At 49.8% G+C, this 13,708-nt stretch overlaps 7 non-coding genes across 7 annotated transcripts; all 7 read left to right on the top strand.

Moving 5' to 3' along the window:
* Window positions 1–1,356: 1,356 nt before the first annotated feature.
* Window positions 1,357–1,430, top strand: trnat-agu (transfer RNA threonine (anticodon AGU)). The gene has a single exon. It is a non-coding gene; the product is annotated as a tRNA-Thr (tRNA).
* Window positions 1,431–2,979: 1,549 nt separating this feature from the next.
* On the top strand, window positions 2,980–3,053 carry trnat-agu (transfer RNA threonine (anticodon AGU)). Its single transcript has one exon. It is a non-coding gene; the product is annotated as a tRNA-Thr (tRNA).
* A 1,549-nt stretch (window positions 3,054–4,602) lies between these two features.
* trnat-agu (transfer RNA threonine (anticodon AGU)) lies at window positions 4,603–4,676 on the top strand. The gene has a single exon. It is a non-coding gene; the product is annotated as a tRNA-Thr (tRNA).
* A 1,549-nt stretch (window positions 4,677–6,225) lies between these two features.
* Window positions 6,226–6,299, top strand: trnat-agu (transfer RNA threonine (anticodon AGU)). Its single transcript has one exon. It is a non-coding gene; the product is annotated as a tRNA-Thr (tRNA).
* Window positions 6,300–9,462: 3,163 nt separating this feature from the next.
* trnat-agu (transfer RNA threonine (anticodon AGU)) lies at window positions 9,463–9,536 on the top strand. The gene has a single exon. It is a non-coding gene; the product is annotated as a tRNA-Thr (tRNA).
* A 1,549-nt stretch (window positions 9,537–11,085) lies between these two features.
* trnat-agu (transfer RNA threonine (anticodon AGU)) lies at window positions 11,086–11,159 on the top strand. Its single transcript has one exon. It is a non-coding gene; the product is annotated as a tRNA-Thr (tRNA).
* Window positions 11,160–12,708: 1,549 nt separating this feature from the next.
* Window positions 12,709–12,782, top strand: trnat-agu (transfer RNA threonine (anticodon AGU)). Its single transcript has one exon. It is a non-coding gene; the product is annotated as a tRNA-Thr (tRNA).
* Window positions 12,783–13,708: the final 926 nt, after the last annotated feature.

The following is a 13,708-nucleotide window of genomic DNA, read 5'->3' as shown; positions in this document are numbered from 1 at the left end:
TCCCACCTTCATTCCCAGTTTGGTGGGAATAACGACGTGGTGTGGAGACACTGCAGATTTACCAGGGAATGCTGTGGCAAACGCGCGCACACACTCCACGAGCTGATCACCCTCATTCTCTGCTGTCACCGTTCATTCATTTTACACCAACAGAAAATAGATCCTCCTTCTCCTAGAGTTGGAGTGCAGTTGTCTTTTGTTTTTCAGCTGAAGTAGGAAAAGAGAAACATTGCTGCTGAAGGTGGTTATGGAGTGAAGGACAGTCACCACCGTGTGTACAAGTCAGTTGGCAAGGTTTCCTGTCAGCGTCACTGGGCTGGTGAGGGTGGGTGGGCGGGTCCCTGTTTAGGAATCCGAGTTTGCATAGTCCAGACCTGGATACAGCTCCCAGTCTGGTAATGAAGATTTATTTCTCTAATTGTGAATTATCCGATTGAAAACGAATTCCTCGTTCCGCACAGAATACACCCGCTGATCCTGCCAGAGTCAGCCCAGTGATTGTTTGCATTCATCTAGAAGGACAAAGGCAGCAGATACGCGGGTAAACTACCTCCGCAAATCCCCCTCCTATCATCTCAGCTTTCTGAGTTGGAAAGATCTCGATGTAGCTTCACTGTCGCTGGATCAAAGTCCTGGAACCCCCTCCCGAGCAGCCTCATGGCTGGAGCTCCGTGCTGAGGAGTTCAAGGATTCAGGAAAGTAACTCACCCCCCTGATCTGTCGGGTAATCAGGGATGGGCAGTAAATCCTACCCTGGATTAGTGGCGCTGGAAGAGCACAGCAGTTCAGGCAGCATCCAAGGAGTAGCGAAATCGACGTTTCGGGCAAAAGCCTATCCTATCGAGTGACGGCGATATCCCAGGAAACTGTTTCTAAAAGGGGCAGGTCCTAAACGGACACCTGCTATCGGTCGGAAATAAGTTGAGAACTGGAGAGAGGGAGTGTCATAAAATGCCGACCGCGAGGCATGAGGCAGGAAGTGAGTGTAGAGCTGGTGGTACAAAGCTCAGAGTTGGTGCTAATGGCTCACCCTTTACTGCTCACTATTTACACAGACTCACACACCACTCCTGGTCAGTTCACTTCAGTGACACTTTTCCCCTTGGTGTGAGCTTCCCTCTGAGCGTAATAACGCCCTTCATGGGACACATCCTGTCAGTTTAAAGAGGTGAAAACATCGAGTACATGAGCAGATTGTGTTTTTCTGTGCCGTTTGCGTGGAGAATGTTGAGTCGTGAACTCTCTCTTATTTACAATTCTCACTGAGCAAGATTGAGACGGAAAGCACGTTGCCGAGTTCTTGTGTTCAAGTGGTGAATGCACTGTAGCTGTGCGCGAGCGCGCGTTGGCCGCTGTGGCGTCATGGCTTAGATGGTTAAAGCGCCTGTCTAGTAAATAGAAGAACCTGGGTTCGAATCCCAGTGGTGCCTGCTGGCTGTGTCGAAACTTCGCACTCGCCCCCCTTCTTGCCACAGTTGTGTTGCTGGTCACACGGCTCCACCTTCTGTTGCAGCCTGTTATGATTTGTCGATCCTGGTATCAGTCCAGCAGTCACTGTTAATTCTACCTGGAATATCTTACCGATTTTCCACAAGCGCGCCTGCTTCTCGTTCTCTTTTATTCTCCCACCTTCATTCCCAGTTTGGTGGGAATAACGACGTGGTGTGGAGACACTGCAGATTTACCAGGGAATGCTGTGGCAAACGCGCGCACACACTCCACGAGCTGATCACCCTCATTCTCTGCTGTCACCGTTCATTCATTTTACACCAACAGAAAATAGATCCTCCTTCTCCTAGAGTTGGAGTGCAGTTGTCTTTTGTTTTTCAGCTGAAGTAGGAAAAGAGAAACATTGCTGCTGAAGGTGGTTATGGAGTGAAGGACAGTCACCACCGTGTGTACAAGTCAGTTGGCAAGGTTTCCTGTCAGCGTCACTGGGCTGGTGAGGGTGGGTGGGCGGGTCCCTGTTTAGGAATCCGAGTTTGCATAGTCCAGACCTGGATACAGCTCCCAGTCTGGTAATGAAGATTTATTTCTCTAATTGTGAATTATCCGATTGAAAACGAATTCCTCGTTCCGCACAGAATACACCCGCTGATCCTGCCAGAGTCAGCCCAGTGATTGTTTGCATTCATCTAGAAGGACAAAGGCAGCAGATACGCGGGTAAACTACCTCCGCAAATCCCCCTCCTATCATCTCAGCTTTCTGAGTTGGAAAGATCTCGATGTAGCTTCACTGTCGCTGGATCAAAGTCCTGGAACCCCCTCCCGAGCAGCCTCATGGCTGGAGCTCCGTGCTGAGGAGTTCAAGGATTCAGGAAAGTAACTCACCCCCCTGATCTGTCGGGTAATCAGGGATGGGCAGTAAATCCTACCCTGGATTAGTGGCGCTGGAAGAGCACAGCAGTTCAGGCAGCATCCAAGGAGTAGCGAAATCGACGTTTCGGGCAAAAGCCTATCCTATCGAGTGACGGCGATATCCCAGGAAACTGTTTCTAAAAGGGGCAGGTCCTAAACGGACACCTGCTATCGGTCGGAAATAAGTTGAGAACTGGAGAGAGGGAGTGTCATAAAATGCCGACCGCGAGGCATGAGGCAGGAAGTGAGTGTAGAGCTGGTGGTACAAAGCTCAGAGTTGGTGCTAATGGCTCACCCTTTACTGCTCACTATTTACACAGACTCACACACCACTCCTGGTCAGTTCACTTCAGTGACACTTTTCCCCTTGGTGTGAGCTTCCCTCTGAGCGTAATAACGCCCTTCATGGGACACATCCTGTCAGTTTAAAGAGGTGAAAACATCGAGTACATGAGCAGATTGTGTTTTTCTGTGCCGTTTGCGTGGAGAATGTTGAGTCGTGAACTCTCTCTTATTTACAATTCTCACTGAGCAAGATTGAGACGGAAAGCACGTTGCCGAGTTCTTGTGTTCAAGTGGTGAATGAACTGTAGCTGTGCACGAGGGCGCATTGGCCGCTGTGGCGCCATGGCTTAGATGGTTAAAGCGCCTGTCTAGTAAACAGGAGATCCTGGGTTCGAATCCCAGTGGTGCCTGCTTGCTGTGTCGAAACTTCGCACTCGCCCCCCTTCTTGCCACAGTTGTGTTGCTGGTCACACGGCTCCACCTTCTGTTGCAGCCTGTTATGATTTGTCGATCCTGGTATCAGTCCAGCAGTCACTGTTAATTCTACCTGGAATATCTTACCGATTTTCCACAAGCGCGCCTGCTTCTCGTTCTCTTTTATTCTCCCACCTTCATTCCCAGTTTGGTGGGAATAACGACGTGATGTGGAGACACTGCAGATTTACCAGGGAATGCTGTGGCAAACGCGCGCACACACTCCACGAGCTGATCACCCTCATTCTCTGCTGTCACCGTTCATTCATTTTACACCAACAGAAAATAGATCCTCCTTCTCCTAGAGTTGGAGTGCAGTTGTCTTTTGTTTTTCAGCTGAAGTAGGAAAAGAGAAACATTGCTGCTGAAGGTGGTTATGGAGTGAAGGACAGTCACCACCGTGTGTACAAGTCAGTTGGCAAGGTTTCCTGTCAGCGTCACTGGGCTGGTGAGGGTGGGTGGGCGGGTCCCTGTTTAGGAATCCGAGTTTGCATAGTCCAGACCTGGATACAGCTCCCAGTCTGGTAATGAAGATTTATTTCTCTAATTGTGAATTATCCGATTGAAAACGAATTCCTCGTTCCGCACAGAATACACCCGCTGATCCTGCCAGAGTCAGCCCAGTGATTGTTTGCATTCATCTAGAAGGACAAAGGCAGCAGATACGCGGGTAAACTACCTCCGCAAATCCCCCTCCTATCATCTCAGCTTTCTGAGTTGGAAAGATCTCGATGTAGCTTCACTGTCGCTGGATCAAAGTCCTGGAACCCCCTCCCGAGCAGCCTCATGGCTGGAGCTCCGTGCTGAGGAGTTCAAGGATTCAGGAAAGTAACTCACCCCCCTGATCTGTCGGGTAATCAGGGATGGGCAGTAAATCCTACCCTGGATTAGTGGCGCTGGAAGAGCACAGCAGTTCAGGCAGCATCCAAGGAGTAGCGAAATCGACGTTTCGGGCAAAAGCCTATCCTATCGAGTGACGGCGATATCCCAGGAAACTGTTTCTAAAAGGGGCAGGTCCTAAACGGACACCTGCTATCGGTCGGAAATAAGTTGAGAACTGGAGAGAGGGAGTGTCATAAAATGCCGACCGCGAGGCATGAGGCAGGAAGTGAGTGTAGAGCTGGTGGTACAAAGCTCAGAGTTGGTGCTAATGGCTCACCCTTTACTGCTCACTATTTACACAGACTCACACACCACTCCTGGTCAGTTCACTTCAGTGACACTTTTCCCCTTGGTGTGAGCTTCCCTCTGAGCGTAATAACGCCCTTCATGGGACACATCCTGTCAGTTTAAAGAGGTGAAAACATCGAGTACATGAGCAGATTGTGTTTTTCTGTGCCGTTTGCGTGGAGAATGTTGAGTCGTGAACTCTCTCTTATTTACAATTCTCACTGAGCAAGATTGAGACGGAAAGCACGTTGCCGAGTTCTTGTGTTCAAGTGGTGAATGAACTGTAGCTGTGCACGAGCGCGCACGGGCCGCTGTGGTACCATGGCTTAGATGGTTAAAGCGCCTGTCTAGTAAACAGGAGATCCTGGGTTCGAATCCCAGTGGTGCCTGCTTGCTGTGTCGAAACTTCGCACTCGCCCCCCTTCTTGCCACAGTTGTGTTGCTGGTCACACGGCTCCACCTTCTGTTGCAGCCTGTTATGATTTGTCGATCCTGGTATCAGTCCAGCAGTCACTGTTAATTCTACCTGGAATATCTTACCGATTTTCCACAAGCGCGCCTGCTTCTCGTTCTCTTTTATTCTCCCACCTTCATTCCCAGTTTGGTGGGAATAACGACGTGATGTGGAGACACTGCAGATTTACCAGGGAATGCTGTGGCAAACGCGCGCACACACTCCACGAGCTGATCACCCTCATTCTCTGCTGTCACCGTTCATTCATTTTACACCAACAGAAAATAGATCCTCCTTCTCCTAGAGTTGGAGTGCAGTTGTCTTTTGTTTTTCAGCTGAAGTAGGAAAAGAGAAACATTGCTGCTGAAGGTGGTTATGGAGTGAAGGACAGTCACCACCGTGTGTACAAGTCAGTTGGCAAGGTTTCCTGTCAGCGTCACTGGGCTGGTGAGGGTGGGTGGGCGGGTCCCTGTTTAGGAATCCGAGTTTGCATAGTCCAGACCTGGATACAGCTCCCAGTCTGGTAATGAAGATTTATTTCTCTAATTGTGAATTATCCGATTGAAAACGAATTCCTCGTTCCGCACAGAATACACCCGCTGATCCTGCCAGAGTCAGCCCAGTGATTGTTTGCATTCATCTAGAAGGACAAAGGCAGCAGATACGCGGGTAAACTACCTCCGCAAATCCCCCTCCTATCATCTCAGCTTTCTGAGTTGGAAAGATCTCGATGTAGCTTCACTGTCGCTGGATCAAAGTCCTGGAACCCCCTCCCGAGCAGCCTCATGGCTGGAGCTCCGTGCTGAGGAGTTCAAGGATTCAGGAAAGTAACTCACCCCCCTGATCTGTCGGGTAATCAGGGATGGGCAGTAAATCCTACCCTGGATTAGTGGCGCTGGAAGAGCACAGCAGTTCAGGCAGCATCCAAGGAGTAGCGAAATCGACGTTTCGGGCAAAAGCCTATCCTATCGAGTGACGGCGATATCCCAGGAAACTGTTTCTAAAAGGGGCAGGTCCTAAACGGACACCTGCTATCGGTCGGAAATAAGTTGAGAACTGGAGAGAGGGAGTGTCATAAAATGCCGACCGCGAGGCATGAGGCAGGAAGTGAGTGTAGAGCTGGTGGTACAAAGCTCAGAGTTGGTGCTAATGGCTCACCCTTTACTGCTCACTATTTACACAGACTCACACACCACTCCTGGTCAGTTCACTTCAGTGACACTTTTCCCCTTGGTGTGAGCTTCCCTCTGAGCGTAATAACGCCCTTCATGGGACACATCCTGTCAGTTTAAAGAGGTGAAAACATCGAGTACATGAGCAGATTGTGTTTTTCTGTGCCGTTTGCGTGGAGAATGTTGAGTCGTGAACTCTCTCTTATTTACAATTCTCACTGAGCAAGATTGAGACGGAAAGCACGTTGCCGAGTTCTTGTGTTCAAGTGGTGAATGAACTGTAGCTGTGCACGAGCGCGCACGGGCCGCTGTGGTACCATGGCTTAGATGGTTAAAGCGCCTGTCTAGTAAACAGGAGATCCTGGGTTCGAATCCCAGTGGTGCCTGCTTGCTGTGTCGAAACTTCGCACTCGCCCCCCTTCTTGCCACAGTTGTGTTGCTGGTCACACGGCTCCACCTTCTGTTGCAGCCTGTTATGATTTGTCGATCCTGGTATCAGTCCAGCAGTCACTGTTAATTCTACCTGGAATATCTTACCGATTTTCCACAAGCGCGCCTGCTTCTCGTTCTCTTTTATTCTCCCACCTTCATTCCCAGTTTGGTGGGAATAACGACGTGATGTGGAGACACTGCAGATTTACCAGGGAATGCTGTGGCAAACGCGCACACACACTCCACGAGCTGATCACCCTCATTCTCTGCTGTCACCGTTCATTCATTTTACACCAACAGAAAATAGATCCTCCTTCTCCTAGAGTTGGAGTGCAGTTGTCTTTTGTTTTTCAGCTGAAGTAGGAAAAGAGAAACATTGCTGCTGAAGGTGGTTATGGAGTGAAGGACAGTCACCACCGTGTGTACAAGTCAGTTGGCAAGGTTTCCTGTCAGCGTCACTGGGCTGGTGAGGGTGGGTGGGCGGGTCCCTGTTTAGGAATCCGAGTTTGCATAGTCCAGACCTGGATACAGCTCCCAGTCTGGTAATGAAGATTTATTTCTCTAATTGTGAATTATCCGATTGAAAACGAATTCCTCGTTCCGCACAGAATACACCCGCTGATCCTGCCAGAGTCAGCCCAGTGATTGTTTGCATTCATCTAGAAGGACAAAGGCAGCAGATACGCGGGTAAACTACCTCCGCAAATCCCCCTCCTATCATCTCAGCTTTCTGAGTTGGAAAGATCTCGATGTAGCTTCACTGTCGCTGGATCAAAGTCCTGGAACCCCCTCCCGAGCAGCCTCATGGCTGGAGCTCCGTGCTGAGGAGTTCAAGGATTCAGGAAAGTAACTCACCCCCCTGATCTGTCGGGTAATCAGGGATGGGCAGTAAATCCTACCCTGGATTAGTGGCGCTGGAAGAGCACAGCAGTTCAGGCAGCATCCAAGGAGTAGCGAAATCGACGTTTCGGGCAAAAGCCTATCCTATCGAGTGACGGCGATATCCCAGGAAACTGTTTCTAAAAGGGGCAGGTCCTAAACGGACACCTGCTATCGGTCGGAAATAAGTTGAGAACTGGAGAGAGGGAGTGTCATAAAATGCCGACCGCGAGGCATGAGGCAGGAAGTGAGTGTAGAGCTGGTGGTACAAAGCTCAGAGTTGGTGCTAATGGCTCACCCTTTACTGCTCACAGACTCACACACCACTCCTGGTCAGTTCACTTCAGTGACACTTTTCCCCTTGGTGTGAGCTTCCCTCTGAGCGTAATAACGCCCTTCATGGGACACATCCTGTCAGTTTAAAGAGGTGAAAACATCGAGTACATGAGCAGATTGTGTTTTTCTGTGCCGTTTGCGTGGAGAATGTTGAGTCGTGAACTCTCTCTTATTTACAATTCTCACTGAGCAAGATTGAGACGGAAAGCACGTTGCCGAGTTCTTGTGTTCAAGTGGTGAATGAACTGTAGCTGTGCACGAGGGCGCATTGGCCGCTGTGGCGCCATGGTTTAGATGGTTAAAGCGCCTGTCTAGTAAACAACAGATCCTGGGTTCGAATCCCAGTGGTGCCTGCTTGCTGTGTTGAAACTTAGCACTCGCCCCCCTTCTTGCCACAGTTGTGTTGCTGGTCACACGGCTCCACCTTCTGTTGCAGCCTGTTATGATTTGTCGATCCTGGTATCAGTCCAGCAGTCACTGTTAATTCTTCCTGGAATATCTTACCGATTTTCCACAAGCGCGCCTGCTTCTCGTTCTCTTTTATTCTCCCACCTTCATTCCCAGTTTGGTGGGAATAACGACGTGATGTGGAGACACTGCAGATTTACCAGGGAATGCTGTGGCAAACGCGCGCACACACTCCACGAGCTGATCACCCTCATTCTCTGCTGTCACCGTTCATTCATTTTACACCAACAGAAAATAGATCCTCCTTCTCCTAGAGTTGGAGTGCAGTTGTCTTTTGTTTTTCAGCTGAAGTAGGAAAAGAGAAACATTGCTGCTGAAGGTGGTTATGGAGTGAAGGACAGTCACCACCGTGTGTACAAGTCAGTTGGCAAGGTTTCCTGTCAGCGTCACTGGGCTGGTGAGGGTGGGTGGGCGGGTCCCTGTTTAGGAATCCGAGTTTGCATAGTCCAGACCTGGATACAGCTCCCAGTCTGGTAATGAAGATTTATTTCTCTAATTGTGAATTATCCGATTGAAAACGAATTCCTCGTTCCGCACAGAATACACCCGCTGATCCTGCCAGAGTCAGCCCAGTGATTGTTTGCATTCATCTAGAAGGACAAAGGCAGCAGATACGCGGGTAAACTACCTCCGAAAATCCCCCTCCTATCATCTCAGCTTTCTGAGTTGGAAAGATCTCGATGTAGCTTCACTGTCGCTGGATCAAAGTCCTGGAACCCCCTCCCGAGCAGCCTCATGGCTGGAGCTCCGTGCTGAGGAGTTCAAGGATTCAGGAAAGTAACTCACCCCCCTGATCTGTCGGGTAATCAGGGATGGGCAGTAAATCCTACCCTGGATTAGTGGCGCTGGAAGAGCACAGCAGTTCAGGCAGCATCCAAGGAGTAGCGAAATCGACGTTTCGGTCAAAAGCCTATCCTATCGAGTGACGGCGATATCCCAGGAAACTGTTTCTAAAAGGGGCAGGTCCTAAACGGACACCTGCTATCGGTCGGAAATAAGTTGAGAACTGGAGAGAGGGAGTGTCATAAAATGCCGACCGCGAGGCATGAGGCAGGAAGTGAGTGTAGAGCTGGTGGTACAAAGCTCAGAGTTGGTGCTAATGGCTCACCCTTTACTGCTCACTATTTACACAGACTCACACACCACTCCTGGTCAGTTCACTTCAGTGACACTTTTCCCCTTGGTGTGAGCTTCCCTCTGAGCGTAATAACGCCCTTCATGGGACACATCCTGTCAGTTTAAAGAGGTGAAAACATCGAGTACATGAGCAGATTGTGTTTTTCTGTGCCGTTTGCGTGGAGAATGTTGAGTCGTGAACTCTCTCTTATTTACAATTCTCACTGAGCAAGATTGAGACGGAAAGCACGTTGCCGAGTTCTTGTGTTCAAGTGGTGAATGAACTGTAGCTGTGCACGAGCGCGCACGGGCCGCTGTGGTACCATGGCTTAGATGGTTAAAGCGCCTGTCTAGTAAACAGGAGATCCTGGGTTCGAATCCCAGTGGTGCCTGCTTGCTGTGTCGAAACTTCGCACTCGCCCCCCTTCTTGCCACAGTTGTGTTGCTGGTCACACGGCTCCACCTTCTGTTGCAGCCTGTTATGATTTGTCGATCCTGGTATCAGTCCAGCAGTCACTGTTAATTCTACCTGGAATATCTTACCGATTTTCCACAAGCGCGCCTGCTTCTCGTTCTCTTTTATTCTCCCACCTTCATTCCCAGTTTGGTGGGAATAACGACGTGATGTGGAGACACTGCAGATTTACCAGGGAATGCTGTGGCAAACGCGCACACACACTCCACGAGCTGATCACCCTCATTCTCTGCTGTCACCGTTCATTCATTTTACACCAACAGAAAATAGATCCTCCTTCTCCTAGAGTTGGAGTGCAGTTGTCTTTTGTTTTTCAGCTGAAGTAGGAAAAGAGAAACATTGCTGCTGAAGGTGGTTATGGAGTGAAGGACAGTCACCACCGTGTGTACAAGTCAGTTGGCAAGGTTTCCTGTCAGCGTCACTGGGCTGGTGAGGGTGGGTGGGCGGGTCCCTGTTTAGGAATCCGAGTTTGCATAGTCCAGACCTGGATACAGCTCCCAGTCTGGTAATGAAGATTTATTTCTCTAATTGTGAATTATCCGATTGAAAACGAATTCCTCGTTCCGCACAGAATACACCCGCTGATCCTGCCAGAGTCAGCCCAGTGATTGTTTGCATTCATCTAGAAGGACAAAGGCAGCAGATACGCGGGTAAACTACCTCCGAAAATCCCCCTCCTATCATCTCAGCTTTCTGAGTTGGAAAGATCTCGATGTAGCTTCACTGTCGCTGGATCAAAGTCCTGGAACCCCCTCCCGAGCAGCCTCATGGCTGGAGCTCCGTGCTGAGGAGTTCAAGGATTCAGGAAAGTAACTCACCCCCCTGATCTGTCGGGTAATCAGGGATGGGCAGTAAATCCTACCCTGGATTAGTGGCGCTGGAAGAGCACAGCAGTTCAGGCAGCATCCAAGGAGTAGCGAAATCGACGTTTCGGTCAAAAGCCTATCCTATCGAGTGACGGCGATATCCCAGGAAACTGTTTCTAAAAGGGGCAGGTCCTAAACGGACACCTGCTATCGGTCGGAAATAAGTTGAGAACTGGAGAGAGGGAGTGTCATAAAATGCCGACCGCGAGGCATGAGGCAGGAAGTGAGTGTAGAGCTGGTGGTACAAAGCTCAGAGTTGGTGCTAATGGCTCACCCTTTACTGCTCACTATTTACACAGACTCACACACCACTCCTGGTCAGTTCACTTCAGTGACACTTTTCCCCTTGGTGTGAGCTTCCCTCTGAGCGTAATAACGCCCTTCATGGGACACATCCTGTCAGTTTAAAGAGGTGAAAACATCGAGTACATGAGCAGATTGTGTTTTTCTGTGCCGTTTGCGTGGAGAATGTTGAGTCGTGAACTCTCTCTTATTTACAATTCTCACTGAGCAAGATTGAGACGGAAAGCACGTTGCCGAGTTCTTGTGTTCAAGTGGTGAATGAACTGTAGCTGTGCACGAGCGCGCACGGGCCGCTGTGGTACCATGGCTTAGATGGTTAAAGCGCCTGTCTAGTAAACAGGAGATCCTGGGTTCGAATCCCAGTGGTGCCTGCTTGCTGTGTCGAAACTTCGCACTCGCCCCCCTTCTTGCCACAGTTGTGTTGCTGGTCACACGGCTCCACCTTCTGTTGCAGCCTGTTATGATTTGTCGATCCTGGTATCAGTCCAGCAGTCACTGTTAATTCTACCTGGAATATCTTACCGATTTTCCACAAGCGCGCCTGCTTCTCGTTCTCTTTTATTCTCCCACCTTCATTCCCAGTTTGGTGGGAATAACGACGTGATGTGGAGACACTGCAGATTTACCAGGGAATGCTGTGGCAAACGCGCACACACACTCCACGAGCTGATCACCCTCATTCTCTGCTGTCACCGTTCATTCATTTTACACCAACAGAAAATAGATCCTCCTTCTCCTAGAGTTGGAGTGCAGTTGTCTTTTGTTTTTCAGCTGAAGTAGGAAAAGAGAAACATTGCTGCTGAAGGTGGTTATGGAGTGAAGGACAGTCACCACCGTGTGTACAAGTCAGTTGGCAAGGTTTCCTGTCAGCGTCACTGGGCTGGTGAGGGTGGGTGGGCGGGTCCCTGTTTAGGAATCCGAGTTTGCATAGTCCAGACCTGGATACAGCTCCCAGTCTGGTAATGAAGATTTATTTCTCTAATTGTGAATTATCCGATTGAAAACGAATTCCTCGTTCCGCACAGAATACACCCGCTGATCCTGCCAGAGTCAGCCCAGTGATTGTTTGCATTCATCTAGAAGGACAAAGGCAGCAGATACGCGGGTAAACTACCTCCGCAAATCCCCCTCCTATCATCTCAGCTTTCTGAGTTGGAAAGATCTCGATGTAGCTTCACTGTCGCTGGATCAAAGTCCTGGAACCCCCTCCCGAGCAGCCTCATGGCTGGAGCTCCGTGCTGAGGAGTTCAAGGATTCAGGAAAGTAACTCACCCCCCTGATCTGTCGGGTAATCAGGGATGGGCAGTAAATCCTACCCTGGATTAGTGGCGCTGGAAGAGCACAGCAGTTCAGGCAGCATCCAAGGAGTAGCGAAATCGACGTTTCGGGCAAAAGCCTATCCTATCGAGTGACGGCGATATCCCAGGAAACTGTTTCTAAAAGGGGCAGGTCCTAAACGGACACCTGCTATCAGTCGGAAATAAGTTGAGAACTGGAGAGAGGGAGTGTCATAAAATGCCGACCGCGAGGCATGAGGCAGGAAGTGAGTGTAGAGCTGGTGGTACAAAGCTCAGAGTTGGTGCTAATGGCTCACCCTTTACTGCTCACTATTTACACAGACTCACACACCACTCCTGGTCAGTTCACTTCAGTGACACTTTTCCCCTTGGTGTGAGCTTCCCTCTGAGCGTAATAACGCCCTTCATGGGACACATCCTGTCAGTTTAAAGAGGTGAAAACATCGAGTACATGAGCAGATTGTGTTTTTCTGTGCCGTTTGCGTGGAGAATGTTGAGTCGTGAACTCTCTCTTATTTACAATTCTCACTGAGCAAGATTGAGACGGAAAGCACGTTGCCGAGTTCTTGTGTTCAAGTGGTGAATGAACTGTAGCTGTGCACGAGGGCGCATTGGCCGCTGTGGCGCCATGGCTTAGATGGTTAAAGCGCCTGTCTAGTAAACAGGAGATCCTGGGTTCGAATCCCAGTGGTGCCTGCTTGCTGTGTCGAAACTTCGCACTCGCCCCCCTTCTTGCCACAGTTGTGTTGCTGGTCACACGGCTCCACCTTCTGTTGCAGCCTGTTATGATTTGTCGATCCTGGTATCAGTCCAGCAGTCACTGTTAATTCTACCTGGAATATCTTACCGATTTTCCACAAGCGCGCCTGCTTCTCGTTCTCTTTTATTCTCCCACCTTCATTCCCAGTTTGGTGGGAATAACGACGTGATGTGGAGACACTGCAGATTTACCAGGGAATGCTGTGGCAAACGCGCGCACACACTCCACGAGCTGATCACCCTCATTCTCTGCTGTCACCGTTCATTCATTTTACACCAACAGAAAATAGATCCTCCTTCTCCTAGAGTTGGAGTGCAGTTGTCTTTTGTTTTTCAGCTGAAGTAGGAAAAGAGAAACATTGCTGCTGAAGGTGGTTATGGAGTGAAGGACAGTCACCACCGTGTGTACAAGTCAGTTGGCAAGGTTTCCTGTCAGCGTCACTGGGCTGGTGAGGGTGGGTGGGCGGGTCCCTGTTTAGGAATCCGAGTTTGCATAGTCCAGACCTGGATACAGCTCCCAGTCTGGTAATGAAGATTTATTTCTCTAATTGTGAATTATCCGATTGAAAACGAATTCCTCGTTCCGCACAGAATACACCCGCTGATCCTGCCAGAGTCAGCCCAGTGATTGTTTGCATTCATCTAGAAGGACAAAGGCAGCAGATACGCGGGTAAACTACCTCCGAAAATCCCCCTCCTATCATCTCAGCTTTCTGAGTTGGAAAGATCTCGATGTAGCTTCACTGTCGCTGGATCAAAGTCCTGGAACCCCCTCCCGAGCAGCCTCATGGCTGGAGCTCCGTGCTGAGGAGTTCAAGGATTCAGGAAAGTAACTCACCCCCCTGATCTGTCGGGTAATCAGG

This window comes from Chiloscyllium plagiosum, unplaced genomic scaffold (genome assembly GCF_037043375.1).
Source record: "Chiloscyllium plagiosum isolate Xiang-an unplaced genomic scaffold, Cpla_swu_hap1 HiC_scaffold_26, whole genome shotgun sequence".
Lineage (NCBI taxonomy): Eukaryota > Metazoa > Chordata > Chondrichthyes > Orectolobiformes > Hemiscylliidae > Chiloscyllium > Chiloscyllium plagiosum.
The sequence above is the reverse complement of the archived record's forward strand: the minus strand, read 5'-3'. Positions and strand labels throughout refer to the sequence as shown.